The sequence below is a fragment of the Amblyomma americanum genome, chromosome 10, assembly GCF_052857255.1.
Source record: "Amblyomma americanum isolate KBUSLIRL-KWMA chromosome 10, ASM5285725v1, whole genome shotgun sequence".
In the NCBI taxonomy this organism is placed as follows: Eukaryota; Metazoa; Arthropoda; class Arachnida; order Ixodida; family Ixodidae; genus Amblyomma; species Amblyomma americanum.
The window spans coordinates 124,948,707-124,972,140 of NC_135506.1; the positions used below are offsets into that span (position 1 = coordinate 124,948,707).

A 23,434-nucleotide genomic window follows, 5' to 3' on the forward strand; every position below is an offset into this window, starting at 1 on the left:
GAAGAGTGACATTGATTTTATCGGTCTGCACACAGATTAGCAGCTGCTGCAAAGTATCTAATCCGCCTCACACAGCACGCACATAAAATGAAGTCGCTCTGTATCCACGTCCCTTGCATAGTGCGGTGAAGCTCTGAGGAGGCCTCGCCACGCTGGCTAAATGGAGACCACCCGACTGCAGTATCGCGGCACCCGAGATCGATCTCAGCTGCGGAGATCCCGTTTGAGAGGAAGTTAAACGCCAAGCAGATGTTTAGTTCACGATGACAGTGCAAGTTACACCCCTCCCTATGGCCGTCATCGTTCGGGACCTTATCGGCGTCCTAAGAAGCCTGATTCGCATTGTTAAGCCGCATAACCGAACAGTAGCAGGGCTTATAAATTTCCAACAATACATATATTTAATCGGCATCGTGGTACTGAGAAAACAGGCCACTGGGTTGCAGGCCGAAGCAAAGACAACGAGCTGCAATGAGATAAGTTCGCTTTTCCGCAATGTCGCATCGGTAGGCGGGACGCTGCCCGCACACGGTCTGGTAGGCTTCACTGCGATGCAAGCACAGTGCGCTTCTGCGCCGTAGCAGACGACACGAAGCACTGCCTCCGGGAACCTGTGCCAGCGCCGCATTGTTTCGATGCGCGCACGCGCAGTATGCACTGACGCTCCGCAGAGCGTGGCTACGCGGAGCCGTATTTATACAGATATTGGAAGACCCGGTACACTTGCAAAAAAACTGGTTTGCGTAAATTTTCTGCTTAGCAATGCTAAGCAGCCTTCCGTTTTTGCTTTATTTCGCACTTACGGTCGCGCAGGTATTTCAAAGCCGGTTGAGTAAAAAAAGATACAGACCAACAACATAAACTTCAGCCTAAACAGCGAATGAGTTGCCACCAGCGGCAGACTTGCAGGAAAAAAAAAAAACGTCTTGACACACGCAACGAGGCTTCCCTAGAGAGCCCGTATAGACCGTGCCGGCGATGAAATACTAACACGTTTCGTACACCATTTGGTGCAGTAAATATTGGTCGTTTTCCATAGCGTGGGCGGATAGCACAGCCAATCTGGGGGCATCCTGTCGGTCTCCGTGTATTGTTTCCAGGATTTGGCGCCGAGTGCGCAATGAAAGTGAAATGTGGAGAATGGATCGCATATAAACCCTCACTACAGGCGCGAATACTACGCATCTGCGATGTTTATAGAGGATGCAGCTTGGCTGTACGGATCCAGCAATGTATCTGCGGAGGCCGAGAGTAACTCTTACTGAAGGACTGTGAAAATATAAAGGAACTGAAAGCATAGAAATTGGCCGCTCGATTGTTCCAGCCTTGGGTTTTACGTCTCCCCACAGTTCATCTTTTCCATATCGTGACACCTGTTAAGAGCAGTATTGTATTGGCTTGGGTTGATGCAATAGCGGAAACTTCGAACGATTCCTTCTTTGCTCTAAATAAAGTCAGTGTTTCCACGGCGCAAGATCTCACGTGCTGTAAGAGAAGACTTACGCAAAGTAAGCATTACCGTTGCTTTTACTGCGAATTATGTGCCAATTTTTGTTACGGCAGCGATATATACATATCCCGGAATCACCGCTGCCCACTCCGGGTGGTGATCGCTGTTTTCAGCTGGAGCACTTTGCGGGCGTATGCCTCTAGCGTGCGTAGCGGGAAATATGGAAGTCGGCGGTTATTAGCAAGGAGACAATATGGCATACACGAGACATAAAGCCATCGTTGACGCAAGTATAGCTAGGGAAAGTGTAACGTTTAGACAAGTAAATCGTGTATGTTATTCCCGTTGCCCCTAAATAACCTCAAATGGAGGTCACGAAAGCAGAATGCCTAATACCCGTACTACACGGGCATGTTCGAGTGACATCTGAGCCGAATAAATTTCGAGACTTGGAATGGCATTCGGACTCGACGGACTCCTGCGGTGCTACACGACCCTTTCCAAACGCTTTCGAAAGCTTCAGCTGGTTTTCAGTGTACAACGACGACGACGGCGGCTGTCACTGCGGTCACACTAGTGCGACAACGACACTATCGCGGTCAACAGCGGCATATGATTGTAGTGGGAGAAGTTTTCTGTAGCCAACAACACCGACGAACCTCGTCGGCGGACGGTCAGCTTTCGTGCCCTCGGCATGTCGGCAGCGGAGCGAAAACACGCTCGATGAGGCGACGGTGTGAATATATTCGCGCTTCTACGTTATCTGTATCCTTAATAAGCGAGACGAACGGCTATATTTCGCATGTGCACACTCACCAGCGATAAGCGCTTGCCAAATTAATTTTAATCGGCGGCGACTCCCTTTCCCTCCGCCAGGACTAGGCCTAGCTAGTCCGCTGGGTTACGCCTGTGACTTCGGCAGTTGTGAAGAGTGAATTTACAAGTTTTTGCGAATGCGGATGGTCAACGAGCGTAGTTCTGACGACAGTGACCTCCAATCAACTATTGCTTACATCGCCGGGCGCGCATACGACGAACAGGAAGCGCCTGTGTGACCCGGGCTGCCGAGCACTATTTTACGGCCAGCAGCAGTCGTCGCCGTTGCTAAATTTCTGATAACATGTTAGGCCATTTGTTTAACGTGAACTGTCACCAATCATACTTACGGATAAAGCAGTTTAAAAAAAGCCACTGATTGCGTCGGAGGAAGCCGGGACAATTAGCGAGAAGCGCCGGTCCTACGGGATGGCAGCAACCCGGATCTGAAGTGTTTCTGAGGGGAGGGAACGTATCCACGCTTCCCACAGTTTGTCGCACTGCGTAAACAAGGACGGGTACAACCGGTACAAAACAGCTGAGACTATTTGATTGAACTAAAGCATAGATTGATTTTTATGTCATGCAAACGAGAACTAGCTGTTCGTACACAGCGATGTAAACAAAGTATGACTGCAGTCGTCTTCACCGGCGCAATCCTGTGGAAATTTTATGCTCACGCTGTAAATGTTCATTGGTGAACTATTATCCTGCAGCACTCACTTCGAGAGAAGACGCGCTATTTGCTAAACAAGCAGCAGGATAAAGCGAGCAGTGGGTATCGAAATGGACAGCCAAAGAGCCGAAAGCAGTCGCGTGGCAGTGGGCGGGCCGAAGCGGCGGCGACGACTATATTGGTCGGTTCGGGCTGTGTTCGAGTTTCGAAGGCATTCCAAGATATGGAACGTCTCCGCGGAGCTCCGTCGACTCAAATGTCACCTGAACCGATTTCTCCTGAAAAACTTCGTGTAGCCGCGTATCGAGTTAAATGATATTCGGTTTTAAGGCATTCGAAACGGTCGTGCACTAGGGGTACAATATGCAGTAAGTTGGAATGAAGCGAACCCACCACTGTGTACACGGCACATCCTTTTAGTATTCTGGGGCTGATAAGAAGAAATGGGTGGCGGATTAGCATTGATGAGCATGGAGTGTTTTGCTCAAGCACAGTTTTTTGCAGGTAGACATCACCGCAACATACCTGAAGCGCGATTGATGTGACCATTGAATAATAATAATAATAATAATAATAATAATAATAATAATAATAATAATAATAATAATAATAATAATAATAATAATAATAATAATAATAATAATAATAATAATAATAATAATAATAATAATAATAATAATAATAATAATTTTATTGCACAAAAGAATTCAAAGTACAAGAAACGGGCCTGTCAAAGCCACCAATGGCTTGAAGGACTTGGCCCGGCAAAATCAGCGGACGAGTGTGCAATATTCACTCAACGCATAACAGGGTGAATGCAGGGGTATTAACAGTTAAGAGGCTAAACACAAACAAGGAGCAAATCACGAGACAAGAATCAATACACATAAGATAAGATGAACATATTTCAGAGGTGATGACCAATACTATTTAGAAGTATTGAAACAACCGCGTTACAATGAACAAATAATCTTTTTCAATGCCTTTTTTGACTGAATCGAGAATGCCTCATTTGGCAAGCAAATCGTTCAGAATTTTCGGCACGTTAACACAGCGTCTAACTTCACCATATCTTGTTGAGGATCGCGGCACTACATAGCGAACACTATTACGAAGGCCTCGGGGGGCTGTATAGCACGTTTTAAAATCACTGAACCAAAAATGCCGTAGCACCACAGTTTGTACAAACAAAGACCAGAAGCAAGGCAAGCCAAGCGCCGAGAAGATGTTATGATTTTTGAGTGAGGGATTATTGTAGGCTAGATTTCTCAGTATGTTCGTTAACAAAGAATCCACGCGGTTCTGCCATCGGGTAGGGCAAAAAGCAAAGGCGGTAATCCCATATCGAAGGGTGCTGTAGACCAAAGCATGTGCTATCATTTTTTTTTTACTGGAAACGGTACGAGAGACTTGATGTTGAAAAACAACCATGCAGCGCTCCTCAGCTTATCGCAAACGTGTGATAGCTGAGTGTGCCACGACATATCACTGTCGAAGAATACTCCCAGGTATAATAATAATAATAATAATAATAATAATAATAATAATAATAATAATAATAATAATAATAATAATAATAATAATAATAATAATAATAATAATAATAATAATAATAATAATAATAATAATAGTAAGTTTTTATTGCCACTTTGTATACAGTACAAATGAGGTTCAGGCCCGTCAAAGCCAACAAGAGGCTTGCCGGACTAGGCCTGGCAGTCAAAGCAGAGCGACAAAATGGCAGGAGATCAATAGAAAACACTAATCGCTACAAAGAACACTAAATTTAAATTATTACAAAATTCACGAATAGAGCTCCTAGATAAGTGGTATGCAAAAAGGTAACGGGACAAAACAGCATCACACGCAATTACGTGATAAACAAAGAGCGACCGCGGTCAACATTAAGCTTTCAAGTGCATCTTCAGGTTCCGCAAAGAGGTCACTTCAAAAAGTTCATCAGGCAATTCATTAAAGATTTCAGGAACACAAACGCAGCGTCTTGGTCTACCATACCGCGTTGAACTCTGCGGTACAAAATAACGAGTCGACTTCCGCAACTTTCCACTCGTAACATTCAGCACTAAAAAGTTAGAATATAACCCGCCGCGGTGGCTCAGTGGTTAGGGCGCTCGACTACTGATCCGGAGTTCCCGGGTTCGAACCCGACCGCGGCGGCTGCGTTTTTATGGAGGAAAAACGCTAAGGCGCCCGTGTGCTGTGCGATGTCAGTGCACGTTAAAGATCCCCAGGTGGTCGAAACTATTCCGGAGCCCTCCACTACGGCACCTCTCTCTTCCTTTCTTCTTTCACTCCCTCCTTTACCCTTCCCTTACGGCGCGGTTCAGGTGTCCAAAAGATATATGAGACAGATACTGCGCCATTTCCTTTCCCCCCAAAACCAATTATTATTATTAAAAATGGCGACGAACGACTGTTTGAACAAATAAAGAGCGAAATGATGGGAGACTGAGCCATTGAAAAACGTTAGCGCCGGATGGCAGAGGGGAATTATATGCAATGGAGTTTAACATACTTTTCAAGAGCGTATTCAAACGGTCATGCCAACGGGAAGGACACGAAGCATAAACAGTGATGCCATACCTAAGGACACTGTACGCGAGCGCATGCGTAATAATTTATTTCACGGCCAAGGGCGCCAAAGATTTCACATTAAAAAGTAACCATGAAGCCTTACGAAGCTTCGAACATACGTAAGCTAAGTATGCATGCCATGATAAGCAGCCGTCGAAGACCACACCAAGACATTTGTACGAATTTACATATTCCACCGGTAGACTGTGACCTGAAACATGCTCATACAAAAATACCGGCTTATCTATAAGTGATATTTTTAAAGGATTTCTGAAACACATGATCTTTGTTTTCTTCGTGTTCACTGAAATTCCGTTCTCAGCAAACCATTTCATCACATTATTTATGTTTTCCTGCAATAAATTCACCGCAGTCTCATAATTAATGTGCTTTGCTAACAAAACTGTGTAATCCGCGTACTGAAAAACTGAGCACTTAGATACTATCGAACTCAAGTCATTTCTATATAAATTAAAGAGCAATGGAGATAAAATTGACCCCTGGGGTACACCTGCCCCCAATAGCAGCCTCCCGCTATGTTCTTTTTGGCAATTTAATCTGACAACTTGTGCGCGCCCATACAAAAAACTCTTGAGAATATCATAAAATCGGCCTCGGAAGCCCAACAGATGCAATTTCTGCAAGAAAATATTATGGTTCACGGTATCGAAAGCTTTCTGAACATCGAGAAAGAGGGCACAACTGAGAGGGTTTTCATGAAATTCAGGGTAGAGTTCATCAGCGAATTCCTCCAGAAGTGCTGTAGTGCCCCTCCCTGTAACAAACCCAAACTGACGATCCGAAATGACAGAGAATTTATTCAAAAAAGACGTCATGCATTCAAACAGAAATTTTTCCAGTATTTGTGACAAAATTGGCAGTATGGAGATAGGTCGGTAGTTTTCACAAGTATCTCTTTGTCCCCCCTTGAAAAGCGGTGCAACGGTAGCAGTTTTCAAGCCCTCCGGAATAACCGCGCTTTCCCAAAATCCGTTCAACAAGAAAAGTAGGATGTTTGAAAAAGCAGGAAAATTCCGTTGTAACAATGAGGTTGATATGCTATAAATTCCTGCAGGCTTGTTTCGTCTGAAGCTGTATACTATCCTTTCAAGATCGTCCTTTGAGAGCCTTGGAAGATATGCTGAAGCTGATAAACATTCTTTTAGTGAGCACTTAACGTCTTGTCGAGCTGCTGCCTTTTCCGTCGCGAGCGTAAAATGTTTATTGAAGTCGTTAGCTTTTGATACAGAATCATTTTTTAACGCGTCCGAGCAAAGTGAGTTAGCTTCTTTTCCGCGAAGGTAGTTAATCAGCGACCACATGTTTGCAGGATTTCGGACACATCTTTCGAACTGCTCTTGAAAATACCTGCGCCGTGCAGATCTAATAAGTGCTACCACTCTATTTCTCGCAGCCCTGTATTCCGAACGGAGGTGTGCATTTCTGGGATTACGTTTAGAACGTTTCCAAAGTCAGTCTCTGTTCGCGATCGCTGGCATTATTTCAGGGCTTAGCCACTTGTGATTCTGCCTGATTTTACGAGTAACCGTACGCGTAGAAATGTTTTTGAACTCAGCTAGCTTATCGCATATCTTCACGTAAACTTTTTCCGCTGGTTCATCTTCTATTAAAGATGCCCAGTTGAGCATTGCTACTAAATTATCGAGTTTCCTTTCATCTAATATTGACACTGGAATCTTCTTGGCATCACCGCAACTTGCTAGTGTAGCTCTCTGAACCTTCGATTGAGCAGAAAAACGACAAGCAGTGAAATAATGGTCGGCCAGCCGTTGTGTGACAATGCACGAGGTCAAGTTGTGAATCGGTGCACGTACAGCAATGTGGTACAGACAAGACTTCACCAGTCGACCGTTTATTAGGTCTTCACGCGTGGGGGCATTAATCACGTTTTCAATTCCATATGCGGAGAGTGAGGATAAGTAATCAGCGACCGAAGTTTTGCTTGGGCATAAGATATCGATGTTCAGGTCATCTGCCAAGCAGAACAACTCATCTCCTTTGTGCTGAAGAAGTATCTCTTCAAGTTCGATTACGAAGCGAGTTACGCTATTAGATGGTTGTCGATATACAGCCAATAATGTCAGAGATGCGAGATGCATGCAGCAGATTTACTTCTAAAGCTCAGCATTCCGCATGTGTAAAAGTGATGTCAGTAGGACAAACATCGTACTTTTCATTGACGAATACAGCAATCCCTTCTCCCCGGCGTGTAGGACGCGTAACAAAACTGGGCCGGTAGCCTTTCACGGCGAATATGTCTAAACAGGAAGCTGGCACATTTATCTCAGTAAGAACAAAAATGTCGACAAAGCCTGTGGCGTCTTGCGCTAGAAGCTTGAATTGGTCCCAATATTTACGAAGGCTACGAACATTAAAATTTACAAGTGTGAACTCTTGATCTTCGTTTCGCCCAAGGTTCGTTTTAAAGGCAGAAAAGTCTGAAAATTCCATTTGGCCGGGTACAGAAAGGTCACTCATTTTATCTTGCTTATGTCAGAGTCACAGGTAACTCGGATGAGCGTTGCTACTTCATCCTTCTTTACGTACACTTTGCCGCCTCTAACCCAAACCCACTTACAGGCGTTTTTCTTCCCTGCAGTCCTCGCCAGCCAAAATAACCTCCTGTTCATCTCAGTCAGATTTTCATTGAAGTAGAGCTCCGGCAACGATTTCGACTGGAAAAGTCCCCGAAACTTGCCACGCGCTGCAAACCAGCGTTCTCGAACCGCTACTGATGAGAATCTCACCAAGACCGTCGGTGATGCTTTATTTTTGCTTGGAAGACGGTGGAAAGCCTCAACTTCCCCATTTAGTAGGCTTATGAAGATCAAGTTTCTCTGCCAGAGAATCGAGGGCTTCAAACAGGTTTTCTTCCTGCTTAAATGGCAAGCCATGGATTTCTACAGTATTGTGCGTTTTTATCGCTGACACTTTCAAAAATTTCCCCGCCTCAACCGCTGGCTCGTTTGCGGTGAAACTGCACACAGAGCTTGCGAATTATGGTAACTTTTATATCGTAGGAAGTTTGACAATGGTACTTACTAGGTTCAGGCGCACATGATGCGAAAACATAAGCGTCTACGAGAGATCGGCGAGCCAAAACCCGCAGACGACGCTTTTTCGCTGAAAATCGGCAGTGGCACCATCTGTTTTCGGCAGCGGAAAGCGTCGCTACTAGGCCGCCGAGGCGAGCATTGCAAACAATATTCTTTAAAACGTAAAGCCTCGTTAAATCATTTGTTCTGATATTTTTCCGCTTAATTAGTCGAAAATGTTGTAAGCGCTTCAGTAGAAGCAGACGAAACGACAGGAACGGCATATTCAAACGGCCCGCGCTCCTTACAACGCTCTCCTCGACGGCCTTGTCATTACGCTCTGCGCTACCGCAAACAGATGGCGCCACAACCGCCCTTCAGCGAAAAAGAGTCGTCTGCGGGTTTTGGTTGCCGATCTCTACGTAGACGATTATGTTTTCGCATCATGCACGGCTCAACTAAGTAAGTACCGTTGTCAAACTTCCTACGATACAAAAGTTACCATAATACGCAAGCTCTGTGTGCAGTTTCACCGCAAACGAGCCAGCGGTTGAGGCGGGGAAATTTTTGAAAGTGCCAGCGATAAAAACGCACAATACTGTATATTCAAGTTCCTACTATGTTGCTCGGTATTATTCAACCCTTGCTGTAGTCTTTGAATCAAGGCCTCCTGATCAACCACCTTTTCCTGCAATTCATGTATTTCTTTCTTGTAAGGCAACGCTTCTTCTTTATCCACTTTAAGTTGTATGACCACATCATCATATTGTTTATAATAATAATAATAATAATAATAATCAATCAATCAATCAATCAATCAATCAATCAATCAATCAATCTTTATTTTCGGTGCCCAGGAACAACCCAAAGGTCTTGGTGCTGGTACACCATTCACACGCACAAAATGTAAATTTATTTCACTACAAAGGAAGATACTCAGGGGAGGTAATGCAGCAGTCAAGGCGATAGAAAAAAAAGACACATAAACTAGGCGCGACAGCAAGCATGAAACAAAAAAGCGAAAACAAGAAAACAGCGAGAACAGCGGTAAATGAAAACAGCTAGAACAGGCAACAGACATATAAATAACTAATAAAACAATAAACAAAGAGAATGAACGACCGATAACAGCCAAGTACAGCATATAGCAAAATACAAACAAGAATAAAGCCAATACTAATATGAACGAATATGAAACCTCTGAAATACAAGCTAGAAATACAATCATACACAATAAGAAACGTAATTAGTGAACGCGTTACAGACAATCAGGCGTGAGTATACAGTATTAAAGAAATAATATTAATGAAAACAAGTACACGTGATGAACAATTAAGGAGAGAAAAAACAATATAATACCGGTCCAAACGCACAAGTGTAGTAAAGACAAAATGCATGAAAGGGGAAGTTATGTACGAGAAAAAGAGTGCTCAAAGTGGAACGTCACGGACATCCAATATAAAGGAAGGGAGTGAATTTTCGAATATATCTAGGTGAGGACAAAGAGAATTAAACAACTTTTGCATTCTGTCCAGAGGGGAGAGGGAGTGCAGGAGCGCAGAAACTTGGAATGGTCTGAATTCCCTTATGCTCTTTCGCGGTACACGCAAAAGGATACGCGCTAGGAGCTGAGGGCATAGAATGTGACCATGAAGAAGTTTATACAAGAAAATTATATCTGCCTTCACGCGACGGCAGCTAAGAGAAGGAAGCTGCAGTGAGTTACTCCGTCTGGGACGAGAGCTGGAAGTTTTGCAAGAAAACCGAAGTTGGAATATGCGTAAAAACTTTAGCTGAACTCTGTCGATTTTTTCACAGTTCGACTGGCAAGTGCCGTTCCAAACAACAGACGCATATTCCAAAAGCGGCAAGCATATGGAGAGGTAGAGCTTTAAGAAAGGAAGTGGGGATCGAAACTCTCTCGAAAGCCTGCAGATGAAGCCGAGTGTACGCATAGCCCGTAGAGCAATGCGTTTTGTATGAGAGGAGAAGCTGAGGCTACGGTCGAAAAGTACGCCGAGGTCATTAATTTCATCAACCCTGGGCAGCGGCCTACCATTCACAGAATAAGAGTAGAGAAGACTGTGCGTTTTACGCGTAAATGAGTCAACCTTGGTTTTAGATGAATTGAGAGTGAGCCCATTCTTCAAGCACCAATCAGAGAAGGAGGGAAATGTCAGATTGCAATGACAAGCAATCGTGAAGAGTATGTATTGCCTTGAACATTTTTATATCGTCCGCATAAAGGAGAAATGAGGAGTTTTTGACCACGGAGGAAACGTCATTGATAAAAACAGAGAACAGAAGCGGGCCTAATAACGAGCCCTGAGGAACTCCGCTGGTTGGAGTGTAAACAAATGAGGTCTGTCCATTTACACTGGCAAAGCAGGACCGATCAAGAAGATAGTTGCGTAGGAGGGCTACAATTGAAACGTCGATCTCAAACAGCAGAAGCTTTTGAAGAAGTAATGAGTGAGTAACAACGTCGAAAGCTTTGCTCAAATCACAGTACACAGCGTCTACCTGACTCCTCTGAAGGACTTCAGCTGATGTATACGTCATAAAAGTCACAAGGTTAGTTGTAGTAGAACGACCTTTTATGAAACCATGCTGATTATGAATGATTACATTTTTGAGGTGGAAAGAAAGTACTTCGTGCAAAGCTAATTCAAAAAGCTTAGAGGTTGCACAAAGAAGAGAAATGGGGCGGTAGTTCGAAACATCAGATTTGTTTCCTGATTTGAAGACAGGGAAAACACGCGCCGTTTTCCACACGCCGGGAAAGGCAGAATTTTTCAAACAGTAATTAAATATCGTGGTTAAAACAGGGACGAAGGTACTATTGAAGGCTTTTATTATGGCGGCTAGAATGCCATCAGGTCCAGGGGATAAAGATGGTTTCAAACACTTAAGACTCTCACTTACTAACTTCTCGTCGAGAAGAACGGAATTATGTGCGCCAGCTGGAAGGCACACGGAGTCGAAAAGTGGAGATTTGTTCACGGAGGAAAAGTGTTGAGCAAAGCCGTCAGCGACATTCCGAATTTCATTCCCATGAGAGTCAACTAAGTGAATATGACTATCAGATTTATTCGAACGCTTGCGAACGTATCGCCAGAATTCAGTAGGACGATTATAGGCACTATTCTCTAAATAATCAAGGTAGGACTCATGATCCCGCTTGTACAGGCGTTTGCAAAGGGAACGCAAGCGGCGAAATTCATCTGCCCATGTATTCAGCCCAGGGCGTTTCGCTTTATGGTGGGCCCGCTCCTTAAGTTTCAGCGCTGTTCTAAGTTCCTTGGAAAACCAGAACGGAAACTTGCTGCGAGTAGGAGTGTGCATAGGTATGTACTGGCGCATACCATTGAGAACTATTTCAGTGAAGCGACTGACTTGCTCGTCAACATCGCTGATTTCGCTTAAAACAGACCAGTCGACAGAAGAGAAGAAACCGAAGAGACCAACATAGTCGCCAAGTGCGTAAGCGAAACGGGGGGAATTCCCCGCACGATTTGAATCAGAAGAAGGTGGGACAGAAACCGAAGCCGTTATTAGAATTGGACGATGAAATTTGTCACAGCGAGTAAGTGAGATGTCAGATGACGAGACTCGAACATTTTCAAAATTAGATAAACAAATGTCAAGAACATTACCACAACAGTTTTCAATTAAATTGTGTTGCTGCAAGGTGTTAAAAGCTAAGAAATCTAAAAGCCGGCTGCACTTACTAACTACATAATGATTGTTGTGTGAATATGTAAAGGTATTCCAGTTAGTACCTGGAGTATTAAAATCCCCTAAAATGAGCAGTTTGCGCTTGCTATGAGAAGTGATAACATATTCAATAGAATGTAGTACATCATCGTAGGCAGGAGGAGGCAGATTAGGGGAAATATAGAAAGCTGCCAATAAGAGTTTTTGATGTCGAGTTAAAGTGAGCTCTAAACAGACAGATTCTTCGATGGTTTCCAGGTCGGAACGCCGAACGCACTGCACGGAACTGTCAATAGCAATGAGCACTCCCCCTCCCTTTTGTTTAGAAGCTGATTCAGGGCGGTCACTTCGAAAAACAGAATAGTTATTAGGAAAGAAGTCACCTGAGTTAACTTCGCTAGACAGCCAGGTCTCAGTAATTACAACAGCCGAGTAACAAGAGGCTAATGCATTAGAAAATAATAATAATAATAATAATAATAATAATAATAATAATAATAATAATAATAAAAATCAATCAATCAATCAATCTTTATTTTCGGTGCCCAGGAACAACCCAAAGGTCTTGGTGCTGGTACACCATTCACACGCACAAAATGTAAATTTATTTCACTACAAAGGAAGACACTCAGGGGAGGTAACGCAGCCGTCAAGGCGATAGAAAAAAAAAAAGACATAAACTAGGCGTGACAGCAAGCATGAAGCAAAAAAAGCGAAAACAGCGGTAAATGAAAACAGCTAGAACAGGCAACAGACATATAAATAACTAATGAAACAATAAACAAAGAGAATGAACGACCGATAACAGCCAAGTACAGCATATAGCAAAATACAAACAAGAATAAAGCCAATACTAATATGAACGAATAAGAAACCTCTGAAATACAAGCTAGAAATACAATCATACACAATACGAAATGTAATTAGTGAACGCGTTACAGACAGTCAGGCGTGAGTACACAGTATTAAAGAAATAATATTAATGAAAACAAGTAGACGTGATGAACAATTAAGGAGAAAAAAAATAATATAATACCGGTGCAAACGCACAAGTGTAGTAAAGACGAAATGCATGACAGGGGAAGTTATGTATGAGAAAAAGAATGCTCAAAGTGGAACGTCACGGACATCCAATATAAAGGAAGGGAGAGAATATTCGAATATATCAAGGTGGGGACAAAGAGAATTAAACAGCTTTTGCATTCTGTCCAGAGGGGAGAGGGACTGCAGGAGCGCAGAAACTTGGAATGGTCTGAATTCCCTTATGCTCTTTCGCGGTACACGCAAAAGGATACGCGCTAGGAGCTGAGGGCATAGAATGTGACCATGAAGCAGTTTATACAGGAAAATTATATCTGCCCTCACGCGACGGCAGCTAAGAGAAGGAAGCTGCAGTGAGTTACTCCGTCTGGGACGAGAGCTGGAAGTTTTGCAAGAAAACCGATGTTGAAATATGCGTAAAAACTTTAGCTGAACTCTGTTGATTTTTTCACAGTTCGACTGGCAAGTGCCGTTTCAAACAACAGACGCATATTCCAAAAGCGGCAAGCATATGGAGAGGTAGAGCTTTAAGAAAGGAAGTGGGGCTCGAAACTCTCTCGAAAGCCTGCAGATGAAGCCAAGTGTACGCATAGCCCGCAGAGCAATGCGTTTTGTATGAGAGGAGAAGCTAAGGCTGCGGTCGAAAAGTACGCCGAGGTCATTAATTTCATCAACCCTCGGCAGCAGCCTACCATTCACAGAATAAGAGTAGAGAAGACTGTGCGTTTTACGCGTAAATGAGACAACCTTGGTTTTAGATGAATTGAGAGTGAGCCCATTTTTCAAGCACCAATCAGAGAAGGCGGATATGTCCGATTGCAATGACAAGCAATCGTGAAGAGTATGTATTGCCTTGAACATTTTTATATCGTCCGCATAAAGGAGAAATGAGGAGTTTTTGACCACGGAGGAAACGTCATTGATAAAAACAGAGAACAGAAGCGGGCCTAATACCGAGCCCTGAGGAACTCGGCTGGTTGGAGTGTAAACAAATGAGGTCGGTCGATTTACACTGACAAAGCAGGACCGATCAAGAAGATAGTTGCGTAGGAGGGCTACAATTGAAACGTCGATTTCAAACAGCAGAAGCTTTTGAAGAAGTAATCAGTGAGTAACAACGTCGAAAGCTTTGCTCAAATCACAGTACACAGCGTCTACCTGACTCCTCTGAAGGACTTCAGCTGATGTATACGTCATAAAAGTCACAAGGTTAGTTGTAGTAGAACGACCTTTTATGAAACCATGCTGAGTATGAATGATTACATTTTTGAGGTGGAAGGAAAGTACTTTGTGCAAAGCTAATTCAAAAAGCTTAGAGGTTGCACAAAGAAGAGAAATGGGGCGGTAGTTCGAAACATCAGATTTGTTTCCTGATTTGAAGACAGGGAAAACACGCGCCGTTTTCCACACGCTGGGAAAGGCAGAATTTTTCAAAAAGTTTTTAAATATCGTGGTTAAAACAGGCACGAAGGTACTATTGAAGGCTTTTATTATGGCGGCTGGAATGCCATCAGGTCCAGGGGACAAAGATGGTTTCAAACACTTAAGACTCTCACTTACTAACTTCTCGTCGAGAAGAGCGGAATTATGTGCGCCAGCTGGAAGGCATACGGAATCGCAACGTGGAGATTTGTACACGGAGGAAAAGTGTTGAGCAAAGCCGTCAGCGACATTCCGAATTTCATTCCCATGAGAGTCAACTAAGTGAATATGACTATCAGATTTATTCGAACGCTTGCAAACGTATCGCCAGAATTCAGTAGGACGATTAGAGGCACTATTCTCTAAATAATCAAGATAGGACTCATGATCCCACTTGTACAGGCGTTTGCAAAGGGAAAGCAAGCTTCGAAATTCATCTGCCCATGTATCCAGCCCAGGGCGTTTCGCTTTATGGTGGGCCCACTCCTTAAGTTTCAGCGCTGTTCTAAGTTCCTTGGAAAACCAGAACGGAAACTTGCTGCGAGTAGGAGTGTGCATAGGTATGTACTGGCGCATACCATTGAGAACTATTTCAGTGAAGCGACTGACTTGCTCGTCAACATCGCTGATTTCGCTTAAAACAGACCAGTCGACAGAAGAGAAGAAACCGAAGAGACCAACATAGTCGCCAAGTGCGTAAGCGAAACGGGGGGAATTCCCCGCACGATTTGAATCAGAAGGTGGGACAGAAACCGAAGCCGTTATTAGAATTGGACGATGAAATTTGTCACAGCGAGTAAGTGAGATGTCAGATGACGAGACTCGAACATTTTCAAAATTAGATAAACAAATGTCAAGAACATTACCACAACAGTTTTCAATTAAATTGTGTTGCTGCAAGGTGTTAAAAGCTATGAAATCTAAAAGCCGGTTGCACTTACTAACTACATAATGATTGTTGTGTGAATATGTAAAGGTATTCCAGTTAATACCTGGAGTATTAAAATCCCCTAAAATGAGCAGTTTGTGCTTGCTATGAGAAGTGATCACATATTCAATAGAATGTAGTACATCATCGTAGGCAGGAGGAGGCAGATTAGGGGAAATATTAAAAGCTGCCAATAATAGTTTTTAATGTCGAGTTAAAGTAACCAGACAGATTCTTCAATGGTTTCCAGGTCGGAACGCCGAACGCACTGCACGGAACTGTCAATAGCAATGAGCACTCCCCCTCCCTTTTGTTTAGGAGCTGATTCAGGGCGGTCACTTCGAAAAACAGAATAGTTATTAGGAAAGAAGTCACCTGAGTTAACTTCGTTAGACAGCCAGGTCTCAGTAATTACAACAGCCGAATAACAAGAGGCTAATGCATTGGAAAAAAATACAAGTCCCTTAGCCCGAAGACCTCGGGCATTTTGGTAATATATATCCAAGTTAGGGTTGACTGCGATCAACCGTCAGCTCGGAAGGATGCAACACACCATCCAGGAGCTTTCCACGAAAAGCCTTGAAGATGCAGCCCGTAGGCCACATCGAAGGGTCAACAAGCTGATCGTAAAATTCCGCGCTGACTGTGAGGTAGAAGGACGAGTAGGAGTCATATATCGTTTTCAACTGCCGGCAGGATAGGGGGGTGACGTTCACGCACTTCAGATGGTTCGTCAGATCATCGACGTTGTCTCAGGGCACAGCTTGGAGACGAAAATAGCCTTCGGGCGCTTCTGAGGTCTGGCGACGTTCAGACTGGATGAGCTCGACGAGCCAGTGATGGCTGGGCTTCGGTGCTTCTTCTGCGCCTCAGGCGAATTAACTATAAGTCGGGGGGACAGATACAGATGTCGGGCAGGTGGCCAAATCAACGGGTGCCATCCCACAGTGAAGGGCAGCAAGCAGAGTAGCTCTTGGATGGCTGGAACATACGGGAAGGACTGCTCGCGGACAGGGGCTCGACGAAAGGCGGATCACGCTGCGATGAAGCAGGGCGCCTCGCAAGCTCCTCGCGTAAGCTGCGAACATCAGCCCGCAGAGAGGCAACGACCTCGGCCTGGAGAGCGAGCGCCCGCGAGTTGTCACCACGAAGGCGCTCATTCTCCTCCCGCAGCTGGGCGACCTCGTCGTTCAGAAATTAGATTCCCTCAAGTGCGTCGAGGAGGAGAGCCCGAAGGGAGGCAAGCGCACCGTCAGGTTCGCCCGTCGGGGAGGAAGCGAGGGAACCGGTCGGGTCGGTCGGGTGATGGGGCTGGTGGGCCGTGGAAGAAAGGAATGCAGGCGCTGACTCGCCACCGTCGTTAGGCTTAGCACCGCCGCAAGACGACAAACACAGATCGCACATGAATGGTCGCGAGCCGGGCTTCAAAAGCTGCAGCTCGTCGTTACTCCAAGTGACACACTTCGCGTGTACACGTTTGTTGCAGTCGGCACAACGAAAAAACTGCTGCTTACCAAAAAACGGACGGGAGCACAGCACACATGCGTCCTTACTGGGCGCCATGTTTTAATAATATTAATAATAATAATAATAATAATAATAATAATAATAATAATAATAATAATATTAATAATAATAATCAATCAATCAATCAATCTTTATTTTTTCGGTGCCCAGGAACAACCCAAAGGTCTTGGTGCTGGTACACCATTCACACGCACAAAATGTGCATTTATTTCACTACAAAGGAAGACACTCAGGGGAGGTAATGCAGCAGTCAAGGCGATAGAAAAAAAAGACACATAAACTAGGCGCGACAGCAAGCATGAAACAAAAAAGCGAAAACAAGAAAACAGCGAGAACAGCGGTAAATGAAAACAGCTAGAACAGGCAACAGACATATAAATAACTAATGAAACAATAAACAAAGAGAATGAACGACCGATAACAGCCAAGTACAGCATATAGCAAAATACAAACAAGAATAAAGCCAATACTAATATGAACGAATAAGAAACCTCTGAAATACAACCTAGAAATACAATCATACACAATAAGAAATGTAATTAGTGAACGCGTTACAGACAGTCAGGCGTGAGTACACAGTATTAAAGAAATAATATTAATGAAAACAAGTAGACGTGATGAACAATTAAGGAGAGAAAAAACAATATAATACCGGTGCAAACGCACAAGTGTAGTAAAGACAAAATGCATGAAAGGGGAAGTTATGTATGAGAAAAAGAGTGCTCAAAGTGGAACGTCACGGACATCCAATATAAAGGAAGGGAGACAATTTTCGAATATATCTAGGTGAGGACAAAGAGAATTAAACAACTTCTGCATTCTGTCCAGAGGGGAGAGGGAGTGCAGGAGCGCAGAAACTTGGAATGGTCTGAATTCCCTTATGCTCTTTCGCGGTACACGCAAAAGGATACGCGCTAGGAGCTGAGGGCATAGAATGTGACCATGAAGAAGTTTATACAAGAAAATTATATCTGCCTTCAGGCGACGGCAGCTAAGAGAAGGAAGCTGCAGTGAGTTACTCCGTCTGGGACGAGAGCTGGAAGTTTTGCAAGAAAACCGATGTTGGAATATGCGTAAAAACTTTAGCTGAACTCTGTCGATTTTTTCACAGTTCGACTGGCAAGTGCCGTTCAAATCACAGACGCATATTCCAAAAGCGGCAAGCATATGGAGAGGTAGAGCTTTAAGAAAGGAAGTGGGGATCGAAACTCTCTCGAAAGCCTGCAGATGAAGCCGAGTGTACGCATAGCCCGTAGAGCAATGCGTTTTGTATGAGAGGAGAAGCTGAGGCTACGGTCGAAAAGTACGCCGAGGTCATTAATTTCATCAACCCTGGGCAGCGGCCTACCATTCACAGAATAAGAGTAGAGAAGACTGTGCGTTTTACGCGTAAATGAAACAACCTTGGTTTTAGATGAATTGAGAGTGAGCCCATTCTTCAAGCACCAATCAGAGAAGGCGGATATGTCAGATTGCAATGACAAGCAATCGTGAAGAGTATGTATTGCCTTGAACATTTTTATATCGTCCGCATAAAGGAGAAACGAGGAGTTTTTGACCACGGAGGAAACGTCATTGATAAAAACAGAGAACAGAAGCGGGCCTAATACCGAGCCCTGAGGAACTCCGCTGGTTGCAGTGTAAACAAATGAGGTCTGTCCATTTACACTGACAAAGCAGGACCGATCAAGAAGATAGTTGCGTAGGAGGGCTACAATTGAAACGTCGATCTCAAACAGCAGAAGCTTTTGAAGTAGTAATGAGTGAGTAACAACGTCGAAAGCTTTGCTCAAATCACAGTACACAGCGTCTACCTGACTCCTCTGAAGGACTTCAGCTGATGTATACGTCATAAAAGTCACAAGGTTAGTTGTAGTAGAACGACCTTTTATGAAACCATGCTGATTATGAATGATTACATTTTTGAGGTGGAAGGAAAGTACTTTGTGCAAAGCTAATTCAAAAAGCTTAGAGGTTGCACAAAGAAGAGAAATGGGGCGGTAGTTCGAAACATCAGATTTGTTTCCTGATTTGAAGACAGGGAAAACACGCGCCGTTTTCCACACGCGGGGAAAGGCAGAATTTTTCAAACAGTTATTAAATATCGTGGTTAAAACAGGGACGAAGGTACTATTGAAGGCTTTTATTATGGCGGCTGGAATGCCATCAGGTCCAGGGGATAAAGATGGTTTCAAACACTTAAGACTCTCACTAACTTCTCGTCGAGAAGAACGGAATTATGTGCGCCAGCTGGAAGGCACACGGAGTCGAAAAGTGGAGATTTGTACACGGAGGAAAAGTGTTGAGCAAAGCCGTCAGCGACATTCCGAATTTAATTCCCATGAGAGTCAACTAAGTGAATATGACTATCAGATTTATTCGAACGCTTGCGAACGCATCGCCAGAATTCAGTAGGACGATTAGAGGCACTATTCTCTAAATAATCAAGATAGGACTCATGATCCCGCTTGTACAGGCGTTTGCAAAGGGAACGCAAGCGGCGAAATTCATCTGCCCATGTATCCAGCCCAGGGCGTTTCGCTTTATGGTGGGCCCGCTCCTTCAGTTTCAGCGCTGTTCTAAGTTCCTTGGAAAACCAGAACGGAAACTTGCTGCGAGTAGGAGTGTGCATAGGTATGTACTGGCGCATACCATTGAGAACTATTTCAGTGAAGCGACTGACTTGTTCGTCAACATCGCTGATTTCGCTTAAAACAGACCAGTCGACAGAAGAGAAGAAACCGAAGAGACCAACATAGTCGCCAAGTGCGTAAGCGAAACGGGGGGAATTCCCCGCACGATTTGAATTAGCAGAAGGTGGGACAGAAACCGAAGCCGTTATTAGAATTGGAGGATGAAATTTGTCACAGCGAGTAAGTGAGATGTCAGATGACGAGACTCGAACATTTTCAAAATTAGATAAACAAATGTCAAGAACATTACCACAACAGTTTTCAATTAAATTGTGTTGCTGCAAGGTGTTAAAAGCTATGAAATCTAAAAGCCGGTTGCACTTACTAACTACATAATGATTGTTGTGTGAATATGTAAAGGTATTCCAGTTAATACCTGGAGTATTAAAATCCCCTAAAATGAGCAGTTTGTGCTTGCTATGAGAAGTGATAACATATTCAATAGAATGTAGTACATCATCGTAGGCAGGAGGAGGCAGATTAGGGGAAATATAGAAAGCTGCCAATAAGAGTTTTTGATGTCGAGTTAAAGTGAGCTCTAACCAGACAGATTCTTCGATGGTTTCCAGGTCGGAACGCCGAACGCACTGCACGGAACTGTCAATAGCAATGAGCACTCCCCCTCCCTTTTGTTTAGAAGCTGATTCAGGGCGGTCACTTCGAAAAACAGAATAGTTATTAGGAAAGAAGTCACCTGAGTTAACTTCGCTAGACAGCCAGGTCTCAGTAATTACAACAGCCGAGTAACAAGAGGCTAATGCATTAGAAAAAAATACAGGTCCCTTATTCCGAAGACCTCGGGCATTTTGATAATATATATCCAAGTTAGGGTTTACTGCGATCAACCGTCAGCTCGGAAGGATGCAACATACCATCCAGGAGCTTTCCACGAAAAGCCTTGAAGATGCAGCCCGTAGGCCACATCGAAGGGTCAACAAGCTGATCGTAAAATTCCGCGCTGACTGTGAGGTGGAAGGACGAGTAGGAGTCATATTTCGTTTTCAACTGCCGGCAGGTTAGGGGGTGATGTTCACGCACTTCAGATGGTTCGTCAGATCAGCCGACGTTGTCTCAGGGCACAGCTTGGAGACGAAAATAGCCTTCGGGCGCTTCTGAGGTCTGGCGACGTTCAGACTGGATGAGCTCGACGAGCCAGTGATGGCTGGGCTTCGGTGCTTCTTCTGCGCCTCAGGCGAATTAACTACAAGTGGGGGGACAGATACAGATGTCGGGCAGGTGGCCAAATCAACAGGTGCCATCCCACAGTGAAGGGCAGCAGAGTAGCTCTTGGATGGCTGGAACATACGGGAAGGACTGCTCGCGGACAGGGGCTCGACGAAAGGCGGATCACGCTGCGATGAAGCAGGGCGCCTCGCAAGCTCCTCGCGTAAGCTGCGAACATCAGCCCGCAGAGAGGCAACGACCTCGGCCTGGAGAGCGAGCGCCCGCGAGTTGTCACCACGAAGGCGCTCATTCTCCTCCCGCAGCTGGGCGACCTCGTCGCTCAGAAACGAGATTCCCTCAAGTGCGTCGAGGAGGAGAGCCCGAAGCGAGGCAAGCGCACCGTCAGGTTCGCCCGTCGGGGAGGAAGCGAGGGAACCGGTCGGGTCGGTCGGGTGATGGGGCTGGTGGGCCGTGGAAGAAAGGAATGCAGCCGCTGACTCGCCACCGTCGCTAGGCTTAGCACCGCCGCAAGACGACAAACACAGATTGCACATGAATGGTCGCGAGCCGGACTTCAAAAGCTGCAGCTCCTCGTCACTCCAAGTGACACACTTCGCGTGTACACGTTTGTTGCAGTCGGCACAACGAAAAAACTGCTGCTTACCAAAAAACGGACGGGAGCACAGCACACATGCGTCCTTACTGGGCGCCATGTTGGGGATAATAATAATAATAATAATAATAATAATATTAATAATAATAATAATAATAATAATAATAATAATAATAAAAATAATAATAATAATAAAAATAATAATAATAATATTAATAATAATAATAATAATAATAATAATAATGACAATAATTGGTTTTTGGGGAAAGGAATTGGCGCAATATCTGTCTCATATATCGTTGGAAACCTGAACCACGCCGTAAGGGAAGGGATAAAGGAGGGAGTGAGAGAATAAAGGAAGAGGTGCCGTAGTGGAGGGCTCCGGAATAATTTCGACCACCTGGGGATCTTTAACGTGCACTGACATCGCACAGCACACGGGCGCCTTAGCGTTTTTCCTCCATAAAAACGCAGCCGCCGCGGTCGGGTTCGAACCCGGGAACTCGAACCATTGACCCAGAAAGCCTTTTGGCGCGTCTTCAGCTTTTTCATCGTCAATGCCAATTTGCCCAATGTACGCCGGCGACCTATGCTCCAGTGCCGCCCTTCTGCTGCAATGTTTTGAGTGCCAACGCGCACTGCTCGAGCACCATGTTTCTGACACAACGCTGTCCACGTTAACGCATGCAGCGAACATACATGCCACTACCGATACATAGCTCAAAGCGCCAATATTTGTTTGATTGTGTTGCTACTTTTCATTTCTGCACTAACGAAAGAAGAATTAAGAAAAGCCTTAGGAGCAGTGCAAAGGGGGTAGCAGCTGATGAGGGTAAGGCAACAGCTGATCTGTTGAAGGAAGGAGGGAAGATTGTGCTAGAAAAACTGGGAACCCTGTATGCGCAATGCCTTATTCATTTCATTTATTCAATACTCCCAGCCTATGTAGGGCCTGGCAGGAGAGTCAAAACAAAGAGACACAAGGCAAGGTAACATTTAGCACACAAATTAAAAGATAAACAAACCACAGACAACACATGCCTGATTTGAACAAAAATAGGAAAATTGAACACAAATTCTCGCTAGAACTGGACATACAACATTCAAAAGTCTGTAAAAAATTGGCATTGCTCTCTATGCTTAATAGTCCACTCAAAGGCAGCTGATTCTACTCCGTTATTGTTCAGGGAGAATAGGAATATTTATACAAGTTAGTTCTGGCGCGATGAGGTGCTATGGACTGGGCGTGATGATGTCTCCTTAATCGCGTCACTAGTGGTTTTAATAAAGAGTCCGCGCTCATTGATAGCTTGTAATTTTTTAACTCTCGCAGAAGTTTTGTTCTATTGTCCAGTGTCCGTAAGTCTTTAACGTTCTTTAAATTTGCAGGGGAATCGGTAGTGCGGAATTTAGAAAAAATGAAGCGAACTTCTTTCCGCTGAATCTTTTCTAAAGCATGGATATTAGTTCTAGTGAAAGAATCCCACACTGTGCAGGCATATTCTAATTCCGGTCCAAAGATTGATGTATAAGCTTAGACCCTAGTTGCGGAAGGTGCTTGTTTTAATTTATATCCAAGAGAACACAGTTTATGGAAGGATGATGCAGAAATTTAGAAATATGAGCTTTCCAACATAAGGCATTAGTTATTGTTACACCAAGGTACTTGTACTGCGTTATGTTTGATGGGCACCGTGATGATACGCAGAAAGGATAAGATAGACTGTGTAATTTGT

At 44.2% G+C, this 23,434-nt stretch overlaps 1 protein-coding gene across 1 annotated transcript in view; it reads left to right on the top strand.

Annotated features, from left to right (window-relative positions):
* Positions 1 to 1,421: 1,421 nt before the first annotated feature.
* The window catches only part of LOC144108690 (uncharacterized), a 344,153-nt gene continuing 322,140 nt past the window's right edge, over positions 1,422 to 23,434 (top strand). Inside the window, exon 1 of the mRNA XM_077641861.1 lies at positions 1,422 to 1,508. The gene's annotated coding sequence lies outside the window, so the exon portion shown is untranslated. The remainder of the gene's footprint in view (positions 1,509 to 23,434) is intronic.